Source organism: Poeciliopsis prolifica, unplaced genomic scaffold (assembly GCF_027474105.1).
Source record: "Poeciliopsis prolifica strain line A6 unplaced genomic scaffold, Auburn_PproV2 SCAFFOLD004, whole genome shotgun sequence".
NCBI classification, from domain to species: Eukaryota; Metazoa; Chordata; class Actinopteri; order Cyprinodontiformes; family Poeciliidae; genus Poeciliopsis; species Poeciliopsis prolifica.
Window position 1 is genome coordinate 17,592,821 of NW_026562379.1, and position 25,994 is coordinate 17,618,814.

General features: G+C 41.3%; 1 pseudogene; it reads left to right on the plus strand.

Moving 5' to 3' along the window:
- Window positions 1-1,347: 1,347 nt before the first annotated feature.
- On the plus strand, window positions 1,348-25,192 carry LOC129358881 (scavenger receptor cysteine-rich type 1 protein M130-like; annotated as a pseudogene).
- The last annotated feature ends 802 nt before the right edge of the window (window positions 25,193-25,994 follow it).

The following is a 25,994-nucleotide window of genomic DNA, read 5'->3' on the forward strand; positions in this document are numbered from 1 at the left end:
AGGATCAGAATCAGAATCAGGATCAGAATCAGGATCAGAATCAGGACTATAATCAGAATCAGGATCAGAATCAGGATCAGAATCAGAATCAGAATCAGGATCAGAATCAGGATCAGAATCAGAATCAGGATTATAATCAGAATCAGGATCAGAATCAGGATCAGAATCAGAATCAGGATCAGAATCAGATTCGGAATCAGAATCAGGATCAGAATCAGGATCAGAATCAGGATCAGAATCAGAATCAGGATCAGGATCAGAATCAGGATCAGAATCAGGATCAGAATCAGAATCAGGATCAGAATCAGAATCAGAATCAGAATCAGGATTATAATCAGAATCAGGATCAGAATCAGGATCAGAATCAGAATCAGAATCAGGATCAGAATCAGGATCAAGATCAGAATCAGGATCAGAATCAGAATCAGGATCAGAATCAGAATCAGGATCAGAATCAGGATCAGCTGATTTCAGAACTTTTTCCACAGAAACAATAAATTTGACTTTGGTTGGTCTCAGTAAAGACATCAAGTATAAATGGGTAGAAAAGGAGAATAATGAGAAACATTTCAGGTCTTACTACAGAGCGTACATAACATTTCAGTCTGGGCTTTAACTAGGCCACTCCTACATAAAGGTGCTGTGATCAGAACCATCCATGACAGCTCTGCCTCTAAGAGAAGATAAAATAAACACCATCAACAGGATCCTATCATCACATCCTAAATCAATCTGTCTTTGCTTTTTCTAACCCAACATGTAAATGTTGTTTCTTCCAGCGCTGGCTGATGAACTCAGACTGGTAGCAGGAAGGAGTCGCTGTGTTGGCAGACTGGAGAAGAAGAAACTGGGAGACTGGGAACCAGTGGAGTTTTGGTACTATAACTGGAACTTTACATCAGCAGCTGGATTTTGCAGACAGCTCCACTGTGGATCTGTGGTGGCGTTCCAAGGAGATGAGAGCGGCAATGTAGAGATCGTCTGTTCAGGTGATTTCATATCCTGGCCAGTGTCTTCCTGTTCTGCTTCCAACTCCACTTTAAAAATATTCTCACTTCCAGCTCAGTCTGGGCTTCTTCCCCTTCACCTGGATTCCCTCTGGTAGATTTTCTACTGGACCAATCAGTGAACAGAAGAAGTTTGAATGATGACCTTGATTTGCTGTTATTGTAGAAACACAGTCTGTCTGTAGTTTAATCAATGGCAGTGGAGGAAGTTCAGTCCATGTTGGTCACACTTTCAAATATTGAATGAACATCAACAGTCGCCTCATTGGGCTCTTCTCTGTTTTGTGGTGGACAAATTATTGTAAGGTAATATCTGCTGGTTGTATTGTCTTCATCCTAAATGCCAGTGAACTCTCACCAAATGAAGCTGTTTGGTTTGCAAGCACAAGGTTGGGAGATGTTTTCCTGCAGCTGCATGAGAACCAGCCTTGGTATAAAACTCCTGTTGTCTCTGCCTGGGAGTTTTCAATGGGAAATGTTTCACTATAGATCGTCTGATCTGCTCTCTGTATTGAGCACAATATGCCAATAAACCTGATTGAGTGATTTCATATATCAGTGCTTGGTAATGGACAAACATTAGACACTGGGTGAAATTTAAAACCTCAACACAGTCCAGACTCTCTGGATGAACCAAAGTGTGGAACAGAGCGGCTGGTTTTTACCAGGTTAGTGACTGAATGAAGTTTGATTAGATTAAAGGGGAACCAGTGGAGCAGATTCAGGGCTATAAAACCTCAATGTCACTGAGAAGAAGCTGATCAAATGTTGCACTTCCTCCACAAATTAAGTTCAGAGAGTTAAGATGATAGTTTTCTATGATTCTGTCATTAAATCTGTCATTTGCTTTGTAGAAAACAATGATAAAATATTAATAATTGATCATTCATAGGTTCTTTGTGCTGTTCTAGTGTAATTTTCTCTGTTTGTCTTCAGTTTTTTTCCATTCATCTCCAGGCCTGCAGTAAAGGCAGATGCTAAAAGTGCAAAAATATTAAACATGAATATAAAAATAATAAACTCTTCCCAGCCCCCCTCTCCGCCCGTTCTCCACTAGTTGGTTTGTTCCTCCACAGAGTCTGAACTGGATTGTAGCTTTGCTGAACAAACTGGAACCAAATTCAGTGAAAATGTTGAAGAAACTTTTTTCTTTCTGCATCCACAGATTCAGTCAGGCTGGTTCCAGGACCAACCGGTGCTCAGGCAGACTGGAGGTGAAGACCAACCAGTCGTGGTCCTCAGTGTGTGAAAAAGACTTTGACCTGCAGGATGCACAGGTGGTCTGCAGGGAGATTGGCTGTGGCCTCCTTCAGTCCTCCAGGGGGCGCTCTATGGAGAAGCAGAGGCTCCAGTGGGGAGCAGAGAGTTCCTGTGAAGGCAGTGAGTCTGCTCTGCTGAACTGCAGCAGCAGGAAGAGTTCAGGTAGAAACAGCTGCTCACCTGGTCAAGCTGTTGGACTCACCTGTTCAGGTAGAGGAGGATCTGCAGACCTGCTGCTGTTCACTGCTTCACTTCCTTCATTAATGAACTCTCTGTCTCTGCTCACATCAAGACATCAGGTTGGTGGGAGAGGCCAGTCGATGTGCCGGGAGACTGGAGATGTTCCATCAAGAAGAGTGGAGACCAGTGGATGTTTTCGATCGTTACTGGACCATGAACTCAGTTGCTGCAGTTTGTGCTGAACTGGACTGTGGTTCTGCTGTTTCGGCAAGAGATTCAATGGAAGCTTCAGAGAGACCAGTTTGGTGGATCGGGTCTGACTGTTCTCAGTCAGGATCTGCATTAAAAAACTGTTTACCTGCTGATGAAACCAGTAATCAGAGCCATGAGATCATCTGCTCAGGTAAATCTGAACTCATATTTATATAAAATGTTTCTTCCATCAGGTTCCAGACGTCTGCAGAGAAATCGTCACCTTTAACTAAGAACCTGAAGCCTTGAGGGAAACTAAAATACTTTAAATATCCAGATAAAGTTCTCAGTTTATTCCAATAGATGAACAAAAACTCATCATTTTGATAACTTTTAATCTCTGCTGCTTTGAAGTCGATGCATCAAAATCCCAGGAGTTCAAGGAAATCAGACATGTTTAAACCCTGAAAATCAACAGGAAATGACTTTTGATCCAAAATGGTGGACTTCCTGTTTTTAGTGGAAATAGAAGGAAAACCTTTTGTTTGTTATGGTTGTTGGCCTGGCTGAACTAGGGGGCGCTGTTCAGCCATATTGCCACATTTATTTTTAATTCCTATGAAATATTCACATTTTCACAGAGATTAAAGTTTGTTAGACATTTAGTGAGTTTATGATCATGTTAAGGCCCAAAATGTGATAAATTAAGCAGAAATAATAATGAATGATAAACTTGCAGGTACAGTCGGTTTCACTTCACTTTGTTTTCTTGACCTTTATTTTCATCAAACTCAGAGATGTTTCCATGAGTATCTAGAAAAATAAAGTTCTGAAATATTTTAAACCTTTTTTCTTTCTGCATCCACAGATTCAGTCAGGCTGGTTCCAGAGACCAACCAGTGCTCAGGCAGACTGGAGGTGAAGACCAACCAGTCGTGGTCCTCAGTGTGTGAAAAAGACTTTGACCTGCAGGATGCACAGGTGGTCTGCAGGGAGATTGGCTGTGGGCCTCCTTCAGTCCTCCAGGGGGCGCTCTATGGAGAAGCAGAGGCTCCAGTGGGGAGCAGAGAGTTCCTGTGTGAAGGCAGTGAGTCTGCTCTGCTGAACTGCAGCAGCAGGAAGAGTTCAGGTAGAAACAGCTGCTCACCTGGTCAAGCTGTTGGACTCACCTGTTCAGGTAGAGGAGGATCTGCAGACCTGCTGCTGTTCACTGCTTCACTTCCTTCATTAATCAACTCTCTGTCTCTGCTCACATCAAGACAACATCAGGTTGGTGGGAGAGGCCAGTCGATGTGCCGGGAGACTGGAGATGTTCCATCAAGAAGAGTGGAGACCAGTATATGTTATTGATCCTTTCTTGAACACGAACCCAGGTCCTGCAGTTTGTGCTGAACTGGACTGTGGTTCTGCTGTTTCAGCAAGAAAATCAAATGAAGCTTCAGAGAGACCAGTTTGGTTGATCTGGTCTGACTGTTTTCAGTCAGGATCTGCATTAAAGAAATGTTTACCTGATGATGGAACCAGAGATCAGAGCCTTGAGATCATCTGCTCAGGTAAATCTGAACTCATATTTATCTATTTTAAAATGTTTCTTCCATCAGGTTCCAGATGTCTGCAGAGAAACTAAAACTGGTTTAAATATTACTGACTTTACTGAATCATAAAGTTGTTAGTAATCATGTAGAAACATGCTAGTAACCCTGGTAACCAGTCTATGATCAGCCATCTTGTTTTCCACCTCAGATCAGATCCAGTTGTCTCTGTGTTTCCTCTGCGTTGCCAGGTCTGCTGGTTGAGCCGCTCATCTTCCTCTCTTCCTCCACTGACGGGGTCTCCACAGGCAGAAAGCAGGGGTCTGAGCTCCTCATTGGCTCAGAGTTCAGCATCATGTGCTCCATCAGGCCTCAGTATGCAGGCGGCTCCTTCCAGCTCATCTTCAGCACCTCTAACTACACTCAGAACCAGACCCTGCCAGCTGTTAATCACTCTGCCCTCTTCCTGTTCGCTGCTGCTGGCCACGCCCACCAAGGAACCTACCGCTGCCTTTACCACGTCTATGTTTTCTCCCATAACTTCTGGTCTATGAGCCAGCCTCTCAACCTCACTGTCTCAGATAAACTCATGGAGTCCATCAGGAGAAGTTCTGCTTCAGGTGAACCAGCAGCTGTCTGCCTCATTCATGAGGTCAGAGAGGAGGATTGATTATATTAATGTTCATGATCTACAGGCAGCATGAAAACCAGGGTCTATATGATTATTGTACATTTCTAGCTGGACTCATCTGATGAAAGCTGATCCTGAATCTGTTTCATTCATTTTCAGCCCATCTCACTGCTTTGATCATCAGACTGGTTGTCGTCCTGCTGGGAATGCTGGGAATGCTGGGATCCGTCCTGCTCCTCTACTATAAGGTACTGCATGTATCATGCATGATGTGTTGAGTTGGGAAAGTTGTTGCCTTGCAGCTGAACCATCCTCTGTTTCCAGGCCAGGAGAAACCAGAAGTCTGGACCAGAAAACATCATGATGAACGTTCTTGATGAAGGATCCAGAGCTGAAGGCGGCTTAGAGGAGGAGGCTGCAGTCTGAAGGAACCAGGAGAAAATCATCTTGGTTTCACATCCACAGGAAGGAGCAGAGACAAAATATAATTAGAGATATCTCAAATTGCTAAATCATCTAGTCATAACACAATTTGAGATTTCTGGAATGTAAGGGCGGCAAAACCGAATTTATGTTGAAACGGCTTGCCATAATCAATCAGTCTTTAGCTGTTTCTCTGAACTCTGTATTATTATAAAGTTGTAGAATAGTTTCTTTTTGCATTCTTATGACATCCTTAAATGTTTAATATGCTTTATGAAAGAAAATGTGTTTGCTTGCAGTCTGTTTTGTAGCTCAGTAGATTGTTAAACTGTGAGGATGGAATGAAACCTTTCCTATCAAACAGTTTGCTGTGTTTTGCTCGAGGCTCTTTCTCCTGACTGTGTTCAGTGAGCAGAGACTCCAAATGCTGTAAAGCCTTCAAATAAATATTGACAAAGAATTGATATATTCTCTCTGGTTTTTGATCGTTTTTCCTCAGTCTGTTAAAGATCATTTCAACCACAAACAGGATCCAATGAGGTTGAGGGCAACAGGAGATCAGATGCATCCACCAGCCTAAGTAGTTAAACTTCAGTCCACTTCCTGGGTCAGGTGTGGGCAACTCCAGGCCTCCAGGGTCTCCTGCAACTTTTAGAGAATCTCTACTTCAACACCTGAGTCAAACAATGAGGTCATTAGCAGGATTCTGGAGAACTTGCCTGCACTTAGGAGGTGATTGGCCCATTGGATCAAAGTGTGTTGGGTGACGTCTAAGAGTTGCAGGACACCGGCCCTCCAGGACCAGGATTGCTCATCATGTCCTGGTTGAATGAGGGGAGCCTGAAGTCTCGTTCCCAGACCTTCTGACTGACAGGACCCATAAGAACCTCAATAATTTGCATTACTGGGTGAAAAATGGTTTCAAACTTTTACTGGGTTGAGCTAAATGTATTATTTTTACAAGGACAGGGTCAGGCTGTGGTTGAACCAAAATTAATGTTAAAAGTTTAAATAAACTCCAGCTGGGGAGCAAAATATAATGATCTCAAATGTAACTACTGGCTGGTTTTAGCGTTTCTGTACCTTTAAGGAAAGAAAGCTCCTGGAGAAACATCTCATGAAATAAAACAGCCTTCCATTGGGCTATAGAGACACAAATGAATAAGCATTTATTTCTATGGCTCTACAAACTGGTCAAGAGTTTGTTACTCCTCTCATTTATTAACAGATATGTTTGTGCTCCAAACATAGGAGTTATACATCTGGGAGGCCAAGTACATATTCTTGCTCATTTCACATGATGCAAGTCATCCCTGCTTGGAGCATCACCTGCATTTTGTACAACCAATGCACACATAAGTAATGACATTTGTATAAAACAGAAAAGTGAACTGCTCTAGAAGACAACTCTTTCACTGCACCAGTGAAATGCAAGGAAGCAGATTGTCACCTAATGGGGGAACAATGCTGCACTTTTATTCCTGTAACATTTTGAGCAACATTCACCACGAATTGGGTCAATTATTAAAACAACAACAAAAGGATAATTCTAGTTCCACTCTGTGGGGACGGTTTTGGTTGTGATGTTGTCCTTGTGGTTAAATCAATGGTGACCAATCTGATTTCAGCCACTATGATAAACCTGCTGGTTTCTCCATTAACATCATGAAACTGATGATTTTCTCAAGGAAGATGAAGACAGTTTCTAGGAGTAAATCCTCTGAAGTGATGTGAAAACTTAAACTGTGAGGAGCGTTTCTGCTGATGAATTATATCGGCTGTCATTAACTATGGTGTGGTAACTACATCTGAATATTGTTTTAAGTCTCATCACATTAAATCAGTGGCTTCATTGTTTGACATTTGATGATTTTCCTTGATTTGTGTTTCTTCAAATAAAAACTTTTTCCCCATTTATTTGGCAGATTATTGTGCATCATTTTCTTGATCCTATTTTTTATTATTATTTTAGGTTAAACTTTTCTAATATGAAAAGAGGGGAAATATGCATCAATGCATAACAGTGTTATGATTCTCGTGTAATACAGGCGTATTCTCCAGCGTTTTCTCTGACCTCTACATGACAATCAGCTTATTAAATTGCTTTTCTGCTATGCATCTTTATGTTGACCGTGATTATTTAATTTGCCTTATGAAGGAAAATACATATATTTTCAGTCAGTTTTTTTTTTGGACTAACTAGATTGTCAAACTATGTGAATTGAATGAAACCCTTCCTATAACACTGGACCCTGTGTTCTGCTCCAGGCTCTTTCTCCTCACTGTTGTTAATTTCCACAACACAAGGAATAAAGATTATTTTACTCTCCCACCATGCAAGAGGAAGGATAGAAAAATATATATTTTTAAAGAAATAAAATGTAGAACTCATTTCCTTAATCTTTATATATTTTAATAGTATTATTGTCTTCTTTCATAGTCTTCTAATTGTGCATTTATGAAATAGTATGCTATGTTTCTAATATACTGCTCAAAAAAATAAAGGGAACACTCAAATTCGGCTAAAGACCTCGAGCCGTTTCTCCTGCTAGCGCTAGGCTAGCATGTTTGTTTTGGCTGTATTTACCCAGAATGCCTTGCGCTGCTGTCCACTGACTAGGCAAACAAACTGGAGTAAATTAAAGCGGACCAAACCGGACTGGTGTGAATGTTTGACATTGTATTTTGGCCAGTGATTAACTCTCTATGGCATTGTGTTGCCCTCAGGCAACAAACCACTATTTTGGCCCACACACCGGCCCTTTAATTTTTTTAAGTAAACATCACATTAACAGTCTGATGATATGACTGTGACCAATGAAATTTGAGCTGGACGTGGCTTTGACCTTTGTCTTGGGGTGAAACAATCCTTTTTTGGACCACAGCTGACTTGGACACACCGCTAGCAGAAGGTAAGATAAATTTCACTTTTTTTTACATGTAAAAAAGGTGAACTTTATCTTACTTTTAAGTAAGATAAATTACTTATCTTTACTTATCTTTAATTAATTAAATTTAACTAATTTAATTAATTAAAATTAATTAAATTTTAATTTAATTTAAATTAAAAGTATTTAAATTGAAATAATTTTCTATAAATAATATCTGTGATTTGCAGAAATAAGTGAAAAAGCATATTTGATTGAGTAAAGACACTTTTGTCTTCATTTATGTACTAAAATGGCAGTTTTTCATTCGTTGCCTCAGGGCAACATTGTGCAGTTTGACCACTTTTGTGTGAACTATGACATGCTCATGGATGGAGATGTGTAGGGATGTGTAGTTATCAACATAATCAATTTTTTCCTGTACTATCTACTGTTACTCACAGGAAATGGATGCACAATGATTTTATGGGCGTAAGGAACATGATCAAGCGGTTAGGCTCATTCCTTCTGACACTGAGCTTGAGGAGAGTGACAGTGAGGAAGTGGACTCCAAAATCAGGTTTGAGGGAGAGTTAGGAGAGTCAGTAGAGTAACATACTGTATGGAATGAGCATGTATGTGCGTTTGTACATCAGTCAGTGAAGAGAGGTATATATGACCTATTCTAATTTTATGCTTACTGGTTTCTTTTGAAAACAGATGACCTGCCTGATGACAATTAGTCTGTGGATGGAGAGAAAAATGAAGATGATGAAGTATCACAGGAAGCTGTTCCACGCTTACCCCGTTGGAGAACAGCCCACAGTGCCAATATCACCGATTACCCAGAATGGCAGGCCAGTCTTCCAAAATCAGATCATATCAATTCCCCCTACAAATACTTCAAGATGTCTTTTTCTGAAGACATTCTGGAAGTAGTTGTAGAGCAGTCAAATTTATATGCCATTCAGTGTGACACCAACAAGCCCCTTAACCTTGCTAAAAAAGAACTGGATCAATTTATGGGTACAGCAGTATACATGTCATTGTTTGGATTACCAGGCACCCGCATGTTTTTAACAAAGCCACCCAAGTGTCCCAGGCAGCTGACACCATGGCACTAAACAGTTGGGAGTTCATTAAAAAATCCCTGCACTTCAACAACAATGAAGTGAGACAACGAGAAAATATTGATCCACTCCACAAAATCCAACCAGTGGTCACTCATCTTACCTCAAAGCTGCAGACAATACCAATGAGTGAGAAGTTGGCTGTAGATGAGCAGATGGTCCCTTTAAAGGGAAGAAATACACTCTAGCAATACCTGCCAACTAAGCCAAAGAAATGGGGCTACAAGATATTCATCTCGGCTGGCTCTGATAGTGACCTGCACAATTTTGAGATTTACACAGGGAGAGTCGTGCAACCACCTGAGCTGCCAGATGTAGGAACAAGTGGCAATGTTGTCCTCCACCTGTCAATACCCTGACACCAGAACTACAAGGAGTTCTTTGACAACTGGTTCACGAGTGTCCCTCTCATTCTCACACTTGCTCAGCAGGGAATCACTGTACTGGTACTGTTCGTAGCAACAGACTACAGGTGTCAACTTGATGTGTGATGTTGAGTTGAAGAGAACTGGGCGTGGATCTTTTGAACAGAAGATGGCCATGGTTGGAGAAACCACCTTGCATGCTGTGAAATGGTATGATAACCGTTCAGTCAGTCTTCTCAGCGATTACATTGGAGCACACCCAGTCACTGACGTTGATAGGTGGGATGGCAAGCAAAATAAAATCATTAAAGGTCCCTGTCCTGCTGTGGTGAGAGAGTACAATAAGAATATGGGTGGAGTGGATCTGCTGGACTCCCTCATTGCACAGTACCGCAACAAAATCAGGTCGAAAAAGTGGAACCATCTCCTGATGTTCCACTTTACTGACATGACCATCGTGACTTCCTGGCTGCTCTACAAGAGAGACTGCAGCAGCACTGGGATGAGAAAAGAGAAAAGCTTTATACATTCAAGTCATATATTGCAGAAAGCTTGTGCAAAAGTGGCAAGAATCTGGAGCGTAAGAGATTCTTATGAAGAGAAGAGGAGAAGAGGACCCGCTACACCTATCCCGGTCCCTGATGTGCGTCTGGATGCCACAGCCCACTGGATGGTTATGGATGAAAACAAAGGGAGATGCAAGGTACCAAGATGCAAAGGTACACCTAAAGCCAAGTGCCAAAAATGTGACGCCCACCTTTGTTTCACATCCACCAGCAACTGCTCCATGAGGTTCCATACAGAATAATACAAACTGTAATTAGTAAAAAAGAGAAACACAGAGCCATTCAGTAATCCACAGGAACATGTATTTAGAAACATAAACACACTGCAGCTAATCTCTGATGCACTAATTGATAAACCATTTGTGGCTGTTTGCTGAAAGGAAACTTGTTGAAATTTTTGTTGTTGAAATAAAACTTATTCTAATGTATTTATTGCTTGTTTCTTCATCATTCCACTTATTAAATAAATAAAACCTTATATATATACCTTATTTATGTATAAAGAAAACCTTGGCGTTTTAGTACCCTCATAGCATCTTGTTGCCCTGAGACAACAAACCAAATTCTAATTAATATATTATAAAGACCCCCTCGAGCTCCCAAAACTAGGGTGAAATATTTTTTTCCTCATAAAATAAAAATTTATGCCATAGAGGGTTAAAAAAGAGACAAATAAATTTCCGCCAAAAACTTGAAGATTTTGCAGAAAACAAAAAGCAATTTGTTAGTTTAAGAAATTTGTAAAGGAAAAACTGAAATTAATCAGAAATTTTCTAGAAAAAAACTTGGAAAGTAAAATATTTCAAATTTTGATGGCAAAATTTGAAATATTTTACAGTTCTGGATTGGTTTGCTATAAATGTATTAATATTTTTGTCTTTCTATCTATGACGGCCTTAGTTTGCTGTCACATAAATGGACCTTAGTTTGAAACTACAGAATGGATTCCACTGGCAACAGAAACCTGACAGATTAGGAGGATTTTTAACCAAAGGATCATTTTTTAAATGAGGTTAAACACTAAGATGTTTCTCTTTTGTTGACTCAGTTTCTGCTTTTATAGATTAAATTAAATTTAAAAGCCCTGACTCAGGTCCGGCCCTTTTTACCAAATAGAAAAAGTGATTTACAGATTTTGTCTCTACACAAATTAAACAACTTCACTGCATTTTTATTAACATTTAGATGTTTTATTTCTAAAACACTAAATTTTCTGTTTACTGATGATGTTCATTTTAAAAATCAGCTTCAAAAGCAAATATTTTGTTTTGGGTTGTTACTTTTCTTCTGCAGAGCATCAATGCCCCTCCCCCACCTAATGCTGCAAGTCAGCTGACTGCAATGAAGTTTTTCAGATTGACTGATTGGAAATATTGAAACTCAAACAAGAAAGATGATCTTTTCTTTTTTGTTTAGCTTTAGTGCTAAGCTAATAATTAGCTGGACTAATAGATTAGTGGAGTTAATTGTTAATTATTACAGAAAAGAATAAAAATTCATCTCAGAAGTTGTAGTTTAATTTATTTGGGGATTTTGAAGAGTCAGTGGCTTTTTGCTTAGTGACGGATATTTCATCATTCAGTATATTGAGTCGGCCAAAGCAGATGGAAACTGTGATACTATCAAAAGATGATAAACATGCAAAAACATGTTTTATGTAAAATTATGAAGGTAAAAAATGTAATTAGTCCATCAGAGCAATTAGAAATGCCAGAAAACCTGCTGGTTTATTAAAAATGCACCGCAGAAGCCCAACCCGACTATCAAACTCAACTTTGGACCAACCGGCTCGAATTTTGGCTCAGAGCTGCAAAGGTTGAGATAATAGTTTAGATTTTCATGCATGCATGTTGCTGCAGCAGCATAAAGGGGCTGGTAGTGTTTAATATGCTAAATAATAAATGTTTTGAGTTAAATGGGTCTAAAATATCTCAACTCTTTGAAATAAACAACTTTTTCCAGCTGAAGATCTAAAGTTTAGATTCACCCTGAAAAACCTGGTTATGTTGCAATAAAGCTGATAATGTTGCTGACGCTTCAATCCAGATTAGCATCACTCAGCAAGCTCACGGCAGCACACAGAGGCTGAACACCCAGATTAATGTCTAGATTTCTCTCTGTTTCTTCTCTTCATAGCAGCAACACCTGGGCTCAGTTCTGCTCAGCAGTGACTCCTTCCTGTTAATAATGACTGTTAAGTAATTATAACCATCATTCTCATCAGCCAATGCTTGCATTTCACAAAGGTCTACTTGAAAGTGTTTTAAAGCCTCATAACAAAAACTCTGTTTCTTTGGAAATTTATGTGCCAGTTTATGCAGAGTATAAGGGTCTTCCTTTTATAAAAGAGCTTGTACATTTTCCACCTTAACCTTCTTCCCAGTATCATCCTGCAGAGCTCGTTTCAGTCTAACTGTTCCTCCTAAACTACTGGGATGTGATGGAGTGTAATATTCCTTCTTTAACCTTTTCTCAGCCATCCTTCTGTCACCTGCTTTGATAAGCGGTTCTTAAATAATGAGAAAACAAGATAATGGAACAAAGGATTTATTTATTATTCCTTTAATAGTTAAAAATCACAAACAATACATTTATTTACTACAATTAAATATTAACAGATAATATATGTATAAAGATAAATTTAATGCTAGTCAATCAGTCATAAAACATAAGTAAAGGACAATGACTAAAATACTTGAACTTGCAAAATAAGATGAAAAAAGGATATTAGAAGTACAAATAAAATACTTACACTAAATCTATAGAACTAGAAAAAATACACAGAGTAAGATAGTAGCAAACTGTCTACGCAATCATCTTCATGTTTGTATCCACTACCTGTATGTGGCGCTGCTTCAGGTGTTTCTGGACAGCCAGTATAAATCATGGAGTCAGGAGTCGTTGTGTGATGCAATGAAAGTTGAGCTGGTAATAAACTTCCTCCAGTATTTCCAGGCACTGATGCTGTCGCTGTTTGGGTGATCTGTTATGCAGCCGTAGCAGGTTTCCTTGACCTACTTGGCACAAATTAAACTGAGTAGATGCAGCAAGGTTGTTTTTACAGTAACAATCAGCGTAGTCGGTATCCATCCATCAATTTCATCTTCTTGTTGCATTGGAGAAGGTGGAAGTTGGGAGTAGCTGGTAGCGGGATCTCCAGAGTCTTCTGCTGCTGCTGGAGGTATACCCTCTTCAGCTATGGTACTCGGTATCAGAACATTTGTAGGAGAGAGTGCAGGAGATGATGCTAATGAGGAGGAGTACAAAAGAGGAGAAGGGGGATGATATGGATCCATGTTGTAGCTTCCAGGAGACGGAGGACAGGAGAGGCTCTCTGTCCAATGACTGGGCTCGTCCCGGTATGGCACCATAGTCCAAAGCTCCTTGCTTCTTCCATTCTAAAGGTTTGTTGTCAGAAGTCCCTGCAACCCTCCTGATATAGACGGGGGTCAAGGGGAGGATAAGTCCAGTAGAGGACTGGCCTTATCAATCAATCAATCAATGAACCAAATTTTATTTGTATAACACATTTCAGCAGCAAGGCATTTCAAGGTGCTTTACATCATAACAAACAAAAACACAAAGTCATTCAACATAGACTAAACAATAATTACATTTCAATTTTAAACAGGTGTGTTTTTAGTTGAGATTTAAAGGAAGTCAGTATTTCTGCTGTTTTGCTGTTTTTTGGAAGTTTGTCCCAAATTTTTGGTGCATAGATGCTGAAAGCTGCTTCTCCTCTCTTGGTTCTGGTTCTGGGGATGCAAAGCAGAACCAGAACAAGAACCTGAGAGTCTGGAAGGTTGATACAACAACAGCAGATCTTTGATGTATTGTGGTGCTAAACCGTTCAGTGATTTATAAACTAACAACAGTATTTTAAAGTCTATTCTTTGAGCTACAGGGAGCCAGTGGAGGGACTTTAAAACTGGTGTTATGTCTCTATCTTCCTGGTTTTAGTGAGAACGCGAGCAGCAGCTTCTGGATCAGCTGCAGCTGGAGGATTGATGTGTTGGACAGGCCTGTGAAGATGCTGTTACAATAATCAATGCGACTAAAGATAAACGCATGAATGAGTTTCTCTAGATCTGGGTGAGACATTAGTCCTCTAATCCTGGAGATGTTCTTCAGGTGATAGAAGGCTGACTTTGTAATCGTCTTTATGTGGCTCGCAAGGTTCAGGTCAGAGTCCATCACTGCTCCCAGGTTTCGGGCCTGATCAACAGTTTTTACTTGTAATAACTGAAGCTGTTTATAGACTTTAGATCGTTCCTCTTCAGGTACAAAAATAATGACTTCAGTTTTGCTTTTGTTCAGCTGAAGAAAGTTTTGGCACATCCACACATTTATCTGTTCTAAACATTTATTCAGTGATTGGATGGGGTCAAAGGTCACCTGGTGACATCATAATGTAGAGCTGTGTGTCATCCGCATAGTTATGGTAGCTAATATTTCCTATTATGACTTGAGCTAGTGGGAGAATATAAATATTAAAAAAGGGTCCTAGGATTGAACCTTGGGGTACCCCACATGCGACCTTTGTCCTTAGAGGCTGTTTGCCGTTTCTTTGGGGAGTTGAAGTCATGCTGTTGGTTACCATAGAAACCCTATTTAACAAAATAAAACACATTTAGGGTTAAAACTGAAGAAGTTTACTCTGGTTTAGAGGAATGTTTGTGTTTTATATCTGCAGCTTTGTGAAAAGTTAAATAGGATTAAAGAGAATTTAAACAACATGAAGTTTTTGGTGTATTTTCTGTTTACTGATGATGTTAGTTTTAAAAATCAGCTTCAAAAGCAAATATTCTGTTTTGGGTTGTTACTTTTCTTCTGCAGAGCGTCAATGCCCCTCCCCCACCTAATGCTGTAAGTCAGCTGACTGCAATGAAGTTTTTCAGATTGACTGATTGGAAATATTGAAACTCAAACAAGAAAGATGATCTTTTCTTTTTTGTTTAGCGTTAGTGCTAAGCTAATAATTATCTGGAGTAATAGATTAGTGGAGTTAATTATTACAGAAAAGAATAAAAATTCATCTCAGAAGTTGTAGTTTAATTTATTTGGGGATTTTGAAGAGTCAGTGGCTTTTTGCTTAGTGACGGATATTTCATCATTCAGTATATTGCGTCAGCCAAAGCAGATGGAAACTGTGATACTATCAAAAGATGATAAACATGCAAAAACATGTTTTATGTGAAATTATGAAGGTAAAAAATGTAATTAGTCCATCAGAGCAATTAGAAATGCCAGAAAACCTGCTGGTTTATTAAAAATGCACCGCAGAAGCCCGACCCGACTATCAAACTCAACTTTGGGCCAACCGGGCTCGAATTTTGGCTCAGAGCTGCAAATGTTGAGATAATAGTTTAGATTTTCATGCATGCATGTTGCTGCAGCAGCATAAAGGGGCTGGTAGTGTTTAATATGCTAAATAATAAATGTTTTGAGTTAAATGGGTCTAAAATATCTCAGCTCTTTGAAATAAACAACTTTTTCCAGCTGAAGATCTAAAGTTTAGATTCACCCTGAAAAACCTGGTTATGTTGCAATAAAGCTGATAATGTTGCTGACGCTTCAATCCAGATTAGCATCACTCAGCAAGCTCACGGCAGCACACAGAGGCTGAACACCCAGATTAATGTCTAGATTTCTCTCTGTTTCTTCTCTTCATAGCAGCAACACCTGGGCTCAGTTCTGGTCAGCAGTGACTCCTTCCTGCAGGGAAGCTGAGCTGCTGCTGCCAACAACATCAGGTTCCCCTTCAGTGGATCAAACACACCTGAGTTCCTCTTGCTTCTCCTGGCTTTGACCTTCAGCTCTGCTACAAGGACACAAGAAAAGAGTTGAGTTGGGACTTGAACTGGCACTTCAAGCTCCTTTCAGTCTGCAGGTTTTTCTAGTTCTACCTGCACTGTAAAAATGGGTCAAAACTCTGCAATAGACTGGTTGAACTGGGACATTACCTCCTTCATAATATTGTCTTGACAACTTGGCAATTTCCTTCAAATCTGCTGCTGTGTGGTGGTGTTGGACTCCATCTCTCCAGGTCTGGGGAGGCTGGAGTGGACAAGACTTGGCTTAACTGAGCTCCAATGCAGTCAAAGCGGGTCAATAATGTCTGAATATCTGTCACAATCGCCCTTTTGTGGCTGAACAGGGGAAACGGTCCGCTCACTCGTACTTGCTTTGTCTTCTAAGGACAGTAAACTGCGTCTCCCCATGGTCTCATCTATAATGGATTTCAGCCTCTTTAGCAACAGCAAGCGCTGATCCTTCCTGCCCAGATTTTTTGGACATGTCAGGTAGTTAGTCAGATACTCAACACAACTTTCTGTATTATTTTGCATCAGCTGACTGGAGGCCAGTCCTTCAACGTCTCCTAGAGAAGTTGCAGTGAGGTGAGCTTCGCTACCTGTTAGCTGATGTAACTTCTTGAAGCTCCATAATATGTGCTTTCTCTCAGCGGACAACATCTTGCTGACCTCAAATGCATGGGTCCTCAGTCCATCACTCTGTAGGCTGGTACACCTTTCAACTGGTTACTGGCCTCTCTGCTACACACTGGGTCACTCCTGGCTCCAGGAACATGCAACTAGGTGTGGCCTGCTGATCCCGGACGAGCCCCCATGATCTGTTACCGGTCCCCAGCGTCAGGGCTGCTGTAGTAGTGATGTGAGCAATTTGACGAATATTAAACAGGATTTAGTAATGACAACCAGAGGGCTCTCTTTGGGATCCAGATTGAATCTCATTTATTTGTTCAACAAATGCCTTACATTACCTTTCTTTGTTAAAAACTCTGTTTATTTTTCTCACAAGAAATAATTAAGTTAATACATAATCCTTTTTACAATATCATCCTTCACTTGGATGAAGACAAGCAAGGAATAGAGTGTTAAACAGGATAAATCAACTGTTTCAATTATCTGCATATTAACTGGTCTGAACATCAAACTGATTTTAAATTATTAATGATCAAATATACAATTACCAAACGTACAAAATATAACATTTAACTGTGATCCTAAACTCTGATAGCTAAAACTAAACATGCAAACAATGTGTTATTGCGTGTTCGTGTGCGTGTGTGTGTGTCTGTGTGGGGTTGTGTGTGTGTGTGTGTTTTTTTTAAGTACAACTATGAAGATATAGAATGACATTAGTCCAAAGGAGCAATTAGTTATAGTTTCTATGCCAAAAAAGCATTTGGTTTATTAAAAATGCACCGCAGAAGCCCGACCCGACTATCAAACTCAACTTTGGACCAACCGGCTCGAATTTTGGCTCAGAGCTGCAAAGGTTGAGATAATAGTTTAGATTTTCATGCATGCATGTTGCTGCAGCAGCATAAAGGGCTGGTAGTGTTTAATATGCTAAATAATAAATGTTTTGAGTTAAATGGGTCTAAAATATCTCAGCTCTTTGAAATAAACAACTTTTTCCAGCTGAAGATCTAAAGTTTAGATTCACCCTGAAAAACCTGGTTATGTTGCAATAAAGCTGATAATGTTGCTGACGCTTCAATCCAGATTAGCATCACTCAGCAAGCTCACGGCAGCACACAGAGGCTGAACACCCAGATTAATGTCTAGATTTCTCTCTCTGCCTCTATGAAGCCTTTCTGCTCTGATGACCAAAGACAGAAAAACAATAATTCAAATATTCCAGATTTATAATCTGAAATGTTCCAGGAATCGTCCTGGAGGAGAAACTGACCACTTCTCCTCCCTCTGCTACTTTCTCCTACTACTCTCCATCCTTGCTCCAGGTTTTCCCTAGAAAACTTGCTGCGTCTGGTTTTCGGGGCACTAAGACGATCCACCGTGTTTTTGTATTAAAAGAGAGGAAATGTAAAAATATTACAAGGTAATTAAATGTTACAGGAAACATCGGCAGTGAAATGCTATTTAAACCCACAACCATAGAGTCTTAAAAACATCAAATCAAAAACTACGATTCAAATGAATATCAATTATTTGCTCTTCTGTTTAATCCACAGTCAGCCTGCGGCTCCATAAGGCCCCCAGGGCTTCGGTGGCCCCAGAAATACTAATATTTTAACACAAACACATAAAGGTAACATTTGTTTATTAATCAAAGCTGCTAAATGTAATAGTTACAACATGAATTAAAAGATTTTAATTTTAAGATTTTAAAGTTTACTGTGTAAAAGTCAAACTCTGCTGCAGGCAGAGGGGACAAAGCATTTGGCCTTTTGATGCATCGTGTCACAGAAAAAATAATAATAATCATTTAAAACCAGCGTGATGCTGGGCTGAACCGCTTACCCAGTAATGCACCGGCCAACTGGGACCAACTCGGACCACCTGGGACCATCTGGGACCAACTGGGACCACCTGGGACCACCTGGGACCAACTGGGACCATCTGGGACCAACTGGGACCAACTGGGACTAACTGGGGCCAACTGGGACCAACTGGGACCAACTGGGGCCAACTGGGACCAACTGGGACCACCTGGGACCACAGACATAAACTTTACAGTGCAGAGAGAGAACTGGTCGCTGGGCGGCGCACCGGGCCGGGGGGCGGGGCTAAAGTCCCTTTATACCAAAATAATAAAGCCCATGATAATATAACTTTACAACATAGACAGAGGCAGGCGCCGCATGCGCAGCGTGTCGCAGAACCTCCTGCACCTCTGCATGTTCGTTGCGTATCGAACTATGTTCACACAGACTGGAAGATGCTCTTCCAGGCGGCTACAATCTAAACCTTAACTATAGTCGCCATCCTGCTGTCTTGGCTCCACGCGCTCAACCCCAACAGTTGAGAGCGACTATAACTCAGCCTTCAGTCCCTGATGTCACCGCTGTTCCACTGATAGAGAGAAAATGGGATGTAATACGGCTTTTTCAAAAAAGAAAATGAAATGTATATGTTTTATTTATTTATTATTTTCCTGGTAATATAAATAAGCAACATTAGCCTGGCGGAGGAGCCAGTAAAGCCTGGCGGGCCTCCAGGCTTATCAGACCCTGGGGGAAACCCTGCTTGCATTTTCTGCAGTTATTGCTGACATCAGGTTTATGTTCTCTCTCTGTTTCTCCTCTTCATAGCAGCAACACCTGGGCTCAGTTCTGCTCAGCAGTGACTCCTTCCTGCAGGGAAGCTGAGCTGCTGCTGCCAACAACATCAGGTTCCCCTTCAGTGGATGAAACACACCTGGATCCACTCCGGCCACTTGCAGAACAAGCACTGAACTAAACACAGGAACAACAGAGACTGGTGAAAGCCTGAATCCCAGTAGGCCCAGTATGAGCCCAGTATGAACCCATCTTCACCATGAGCTCCTAGGAAGGAGGCGTTTTCTCTGAAAGCAGCCAAAGACGTGAACTGTGACGTTCAGGAAGTAGCAGATAAAACAGCTTAAAGTAGGAAGTCTTCAGAGTCTGGAGCCTCATCCTGATCACATCAAGAGACGAAGCTTCGCTCCACATTCAGAGGAAACATGGACCAAACAGCTCTGATGCTGCTGCTGTGTCTCTGCAGCTCAGGTAGGACTCCACTTTCACACAAAACACTGATATTCACTGGAGTTCAAGTTCAAAACGATCGACTGGTAAACATGTTAAATTTTACTATCAAAAACCTGGAAACTGTTTCTGGTCTCAGATCGTAGAGCTGCTGCTGCAGTTAGTGATGTTTATATTGTCTACTTGCTGCTAAGGAGCCAATAACATCAACAGTTGTTGGTTTCAGTGTTTTGATGAAGTAAAGCACTTTGAACTGCCTTGTTGCTGAAATGAGCTATAAAATTAATCTGATTGATTGATTGATAAGGAGAAGCTGCAGAAACTCTGCAGCGGCGCTGAATCTGCGCAGGAAACAGGTGGAGCCGCATAAAATGGCTCCTTCTGCATGAATCCTCTCATCTTCCTCTTGGCTCCACAGGTTCTCTGAGGTTCTGGTCAGGCCCGTTTGCTGGCCAACCGAGCCCAGTAGCACCACGGTCACTGGACCAGCTTCTGGTACCGCTGGGTGTGCTGGTGAAAACGATGTGCAGATTGATCCTCTAATTGTGGTGATTTTCTCTAAAGAAATGTGCAGGCCCAGTTTGGCTGCAGCTCAGGTGGTTTGTGAGTCTGTCAGCTGTAGCAAATGAAGCTCAATCATTGTTCATGTTCTGCTTTATGAGCGTTTCCCTGCAATGTTAGTGCAGACGTTGGAGATTTCACCATAAACGTGACGTTGAGTTTCACTCCGTTGACGTTCGGCCCCAACAGAGTCGTCTTGCAGATCTATAATATACATCTGTGGTTTCAAAGGTAACAGTGAAACAATCAGACGGGGCCACATCAGTTACAGAGACGCTGGAAATATTCACAGCCTGCCTGATAAGCAGGTCCATAATGTGTCCTTGATGACGTGTTGCTGGGTTAACATGTGAATTAAAGCAAAATGATCAACAATATCACAGCTGTAAAAGCCAAATAATCTAAATAAGCATACCTGTGGCACAGCTGTGACACTTAGTGGTGGGTGTGTAGTAAGTGGGTGTGACTGTCACTTAGTATGAATGAGAGCCGTACTGACGCGCTGGCTCACTATGTAGAAGGAAACGGGTGCGCCGGGTGGAGGGTCATAATTTCTGTTGACCGTGTTAAATATTGTTTATTGTTAGCATCATTATGGTTTAGCCTGGTCAGCATGTGTCAGTTTTAAAGTCTGAAGTATTTAAGCTGATATGGAATAAATTGATGGTAACAACAACAAAGGAGCCCTGGAAGTTATTGGAACACGCATCATGACAGCAACAACCTACCCGGTTAACCCGTGCGACCTTCTATATTATTGTTAGTTTTACCGCACAATTAACAGCTTTTAATCCCTCTGTCTTCAGGCTCGTCAACATGCTGTTGAAATCTCCCACAATTATTTAACTGTCAGAATCAATGAATATAACAGATAAAAAACCCATTAAAGTCAATAGAGATGTTTTTCCACATATGATGGGATTTTGCATAGAGTTAGCATCAGAGCTCATTTTGGACTTTTACACAAAAAACAATTAATTTGACTTTGGTTGGTCTCAGTAAAGACATAAAGTATAAATGGGTAGAAAAGGAGAATAATGAGAAACATTTCAGGTCTTACTACAGAGCGTACATAACATTTCAGTCTGGGCTTTAACTAGGCCACTCCTACATAAAGGTGCTGTGATCAGAACCATCCATGACAGCTCTGCCTCTAAGAGAAGATAAAATAAACACCATCAACAGGATCCTGTCATCACATCCTAAATCAATCTGTCTTTGCTTTTCTAACCCAACATGTAAATGTTGTTTCTTCCAGCGCTGGCTGATGAACTCAGACTGGTAGCAGGAAGGAGTCGCTGTGTTGGCAGACTGGAGAAGAAGGAACTGGGAGACTGGGAACCAGTGGAGTTTTGGTACTATAACGGGAACTTTACATCAGCAGCTGGATTTTGCAGACAGCTCCACTGTGGATCTGTGGTGTCGGTACGAAGAGATGAGAGCGACAATGTAGAGATCGTCTGTTCAGGTGATTTCATATCCTGGCCAGTGTCTTCCTGTTCTGCTTCCAACTCCACTTTAAAAATATTCTCACTTCCAGCTCAGTCTGGGCTTCTTCCCCTTCACCTGGATTCCCTCTGGTAGATTTTCTACTGGACCAATCAGTGAACAGAAGTTTGAATGATGACCTTGATTTGCTGTTATTGTAGAAACACAGTCTGTCTGTAGTTTAATCAATGGCAGTGGAGGAAGTTCAGTCCATGTTGGTCACACTTTCAAATATTGAATGAACATCAACAGTCGCCTCATTGGCTCTTCTCTGTTTTGTGGTGGACAAATTATTGTAAGGTAATATCTGCTGGTTGTATTGTCTTCATCCTAAATGCCAGTGAACTCTCACCAAATGAAGCTGTTTGGTTTGCAAGCACAAGGTTGGGAGATGTTTTCCTGCAGCTGCATGAGAACCAGCCTTGGTATAAAACTCCTGTTGTCTCTGCCTGGGAGTTTTCAATGGGAAATGTTTCACTATAGATCGTCTGATCTGCTCTCTGTATTGAGCACAATGTGCCAAAAACCTGATTGAGTGATTTCATATATCAGGCTTGGTAATGGACAAACATTAGACACTGGGTGAAATTTAAAACCTCAACACAGTCCAGACTCTCTGGATGAACCAAAGTGTGGAACAGAGCGGCTGGTTTTTACCAGGTTAGTGACTGAATGAAGTTTGATTAGATTAAAGGGGAACCAGTGGAGCAGATTCAGGGCTATAAAAAAACCTCAATGTCACTGAGAAGAAGCTGATCAAATGTTGCACTTCCTCCACAAATTAAGTTCAGAGAGTTAAGATGATAGTTTTCTATGATTCTGTCATTAAATCTGTCATTTGCTTTGTAGAAAACAATGATAAAATATAATTGATCATTCATAGGTTCTTTGTGCTGTTCTAGTGTAATTTTCTCTGTTTGTCTTCAGTTTTTTTTCCATTCATCTCCAGGCCTGCAGTAAAGGCAGATGCTAAAAGTGCAAAAATATTAAACATGAGATATAAAAATAATAAACTCTTCCCAGCCCCCCTCTCCGCCCGTTCTCCACTAGTTGGTTTGTTCCTCCACAGAGTCTGAACTGGATTGTAGCTTTGCTGAACAAACTGGAACCAAATTCAGTGAAAACGTTGAAGAAACTTTTTTCTTTCTGCATCCACAGATTCAGTCAGGCTGGTTCCAGGGACCAACCGGTGCTCAGGCAGACTGGAGGTGAAGACCGACCAGTCGTGGTCCTCAGTGTGTGAAAAAGACTTTGACCTGCAGGATGCACAGGTGGTCTGCAGGGAGATTGGCTGTGGGTCTCCTTCAGTCCTCCAGGGGGCGCTCTATGGAGAAGCAGAGGCTCCAGTGGGGAGCAGAGAGTTCCTGTGTGAAGGCAGTGAGTCTGCTCTGCTGAACTGCAGCAGCAGGAAGAGTTCAGGTAGAAACAGCTGCTCACCTGGTCAAGCTGTTGGACTCACCTGTTCAGGTAGAGGAGGATCTGCAGACCTGCTGCTGTTCACTGCTTCACTTCCTTCATTAATGAACTCTCTGTCTCTGCTCACATCAAGACAACATCAGGTTGGTGGGAGAGGCCAGTCGATGTGCCGGGAAACTGGAGATGTTCCATCAAGAATGGAGACCAGTATATGTTTGGGATCCTTACTGGACCATGAACTTAGTTGCTGCAGTTTGTGCTGAACTGGACTGTGGTTCTGCTGTTTCAGCAAGAAATTCATATGAAGGTTCAAGGAGACCAGTTTGGTTGATCTGGTCTGAATATTCTCAGTCAGGATCTGCATTAAAATACTTTTTACCTTATGATGGAACCAGTATTCAGAGCCTTGAGATCATCTGCTCAGGTAAATCTGAACTCATATTTATATATTTTAAAATGTTTCTTCCATCAGGTTCCAGACGTCTGCAGAGAAACCGTCACCTTTAACTAAGAACCTGAAGCCTTGAGGGAAACTAAAATCATTTAAATATCCAGATAAAGTTCTCAGTTTATTCCAATAGATGAACAAAAACTCATCATTTTAATAACTTTTAATCTCTGCTGCTTTGAAGTCGATGCATCAAAATCCCAGGAGTTCAAGGAAATCAGACATGTTTAAACCCTTAAAATCAACAGGAAATAAATTTTGATCCAAAATGGTGGACTTCCTGTTTTTAGTGGAAATAGCAGGAAAACCTTTTGTGTGTTATGGTTGTTGGCCTGGCTGAACTAGGGGGCGCTGTTCAGCCATATTGCCATATTTATTTTTAATTCCACTTAAATATTCACATTTTCACAGAGATTAAAGTTTGTTAGACATTTAGTGAGTTTATGATCATGTTAAGGCCCAAAAATGTGATAAATTCAGCAGAAATAATAATGAATGATAAACTTGCAGGTACAGTCGGTTTCACTTCACTTTGTTTTCTTGACCTTTATTTTTTATCAAACTCAGAGATGTTTCCATGAGTATCTAGAAAAATAAAGTTCTGAAATATTTTAAACCTTTTTTTCTTTCTGCATCCACAGATTCAGTCAGGCTGGTTTCAGGGACCAACCGGTGCTCAGGCAGACTGGAGGTGAAGACCAACCAGTCGTGGTCCTCAGTGTGTGAAAAAGACTTTGACCTGCAGGATGCACAGGTGGTCTGCAGGGAGATTGGCTGTGGGCCTCCTTCAGTCCTCCAGGGGGCGCTCTATGGAGAAGCAGAGGCTCCAGTGGGGAGCAGAGAGTTCCTGTGTGAAGGCAGTGAGTCTGCTCTGCTGAACTGCAGCAGCAGGAAGAGTTCAGGTAGAAACAGCTGCTCACCTGGACAAGCTGTTGGACTCACCTGTTCAGGTAGAGGAGGATCTGCAGACCTGCTGCTGTTCACTGCTTCACTTCCTTCATTAATCAACTCTCTGTCTCTGCTCACATCAAGACAACATCAGGTTGGTGGGAGAGGCCAGTCGATGTGCCGGGAGACTGGAGATGTTCCATCAAGAAGAGTGGAGACCAGTGGCTGTTTGGGATCGTTACTGGGACATGAAATCAGTTCCTGCAGTTTGTGCTGAACTGGACTGTGGTTCTGCTGTTTCAGCAAGAAATTCATATGAAGGTTCAAGGAGACCAGTTTGGTTGATCAGGTCTGAATGTTTTATTTCAGGATCTGCATTAAAAAACTGTTTACCTGATGATGGAACCAGTGATCAGAGCCTTGAGATCATCTGCTCAGGTAAATCTGAACTCATATTTATATATTTTAAAATGTTTCTTCCATCAGGTTCCAGATGTCTGCAGAGAAACTAAAACTGGTTTAAATATTACTGACTTTACTGAATCATAAAGTTGTTAGTAATCATGTAGAAACATGCTAGTAACCATGGTAACCAGTCTATGATCAGCCATCTTGTTTTCCACCTCAGATCAGATCCAGTTGTCTCTGTGTTTCCTCTGCGTTGCCAGGTCTGCTGGTTGAGCCGCTCATCTTCCTCTCTTCCTCCACTGACGGGGTCTCCACAGGCAGAAAGCAGGGTCTGAGCTCCTCATTGGCTCAGAGTTCAGCATCATGTGCTCCATCAGGCCTCAGTATGCAGGCGGCTCCTTCCAGCTCATCTTCAGCACCTCTAACTACACTCAGAACCAGACCCTGCCAGCTGTTAATCACTCCGCCCTCTTCCTGTTCGCTGCTGCTGGCCACGCCCACCAAGGAACCTACCGCTGCCTTTACCACGTCTACGTTTTCTCCCATAACTTCTGGTCTATGAGCCAGCCTCTCAACCTCACTGTCTCAGATAAACTCATGGAGTCCATCAGGAGAAGTTCTGCTTCAGGTGAACCAGCAGCTGTCTGCCTCATTCATGAGGTCAGAGAGGAGGATTGATTATATTAATGATCATGATCTACAGGCAGCATGAAAACCAGGGTCTATGTGATTATTGTACATTTCTAGCTGGACTCATCTGATGAAAGCTGATCCTGAATCTGTTTCATTCATTTTCAGCCCATCTCACTGCTTTGATCATCAGACTGGTTGTCGTCCTGCTGGGAATGCTGGGAATGCTGGGATCCGTCCTGCTCCTCAACTATAAGGTACTGCATGTATCATGCATGATGTGTTGAGTTGGGAAAGTTGTTGCCTTGCAGCTGAACCATCCTCTGTTTCCAGGCCAGGAGAAACCAGAAGTCTGGACCAGAAAACATCATGATGAACGTTCTTGATGAAGGATCCAGAGCTGAAGGCGGCTTAGAGGAGGAGGCTGCAGTCTGAAGGAACCAGGAGAAAATCATCTTGGTTTCACATCCACAGGAAGGAGCAGAGACAAAATATAATTAGAGATA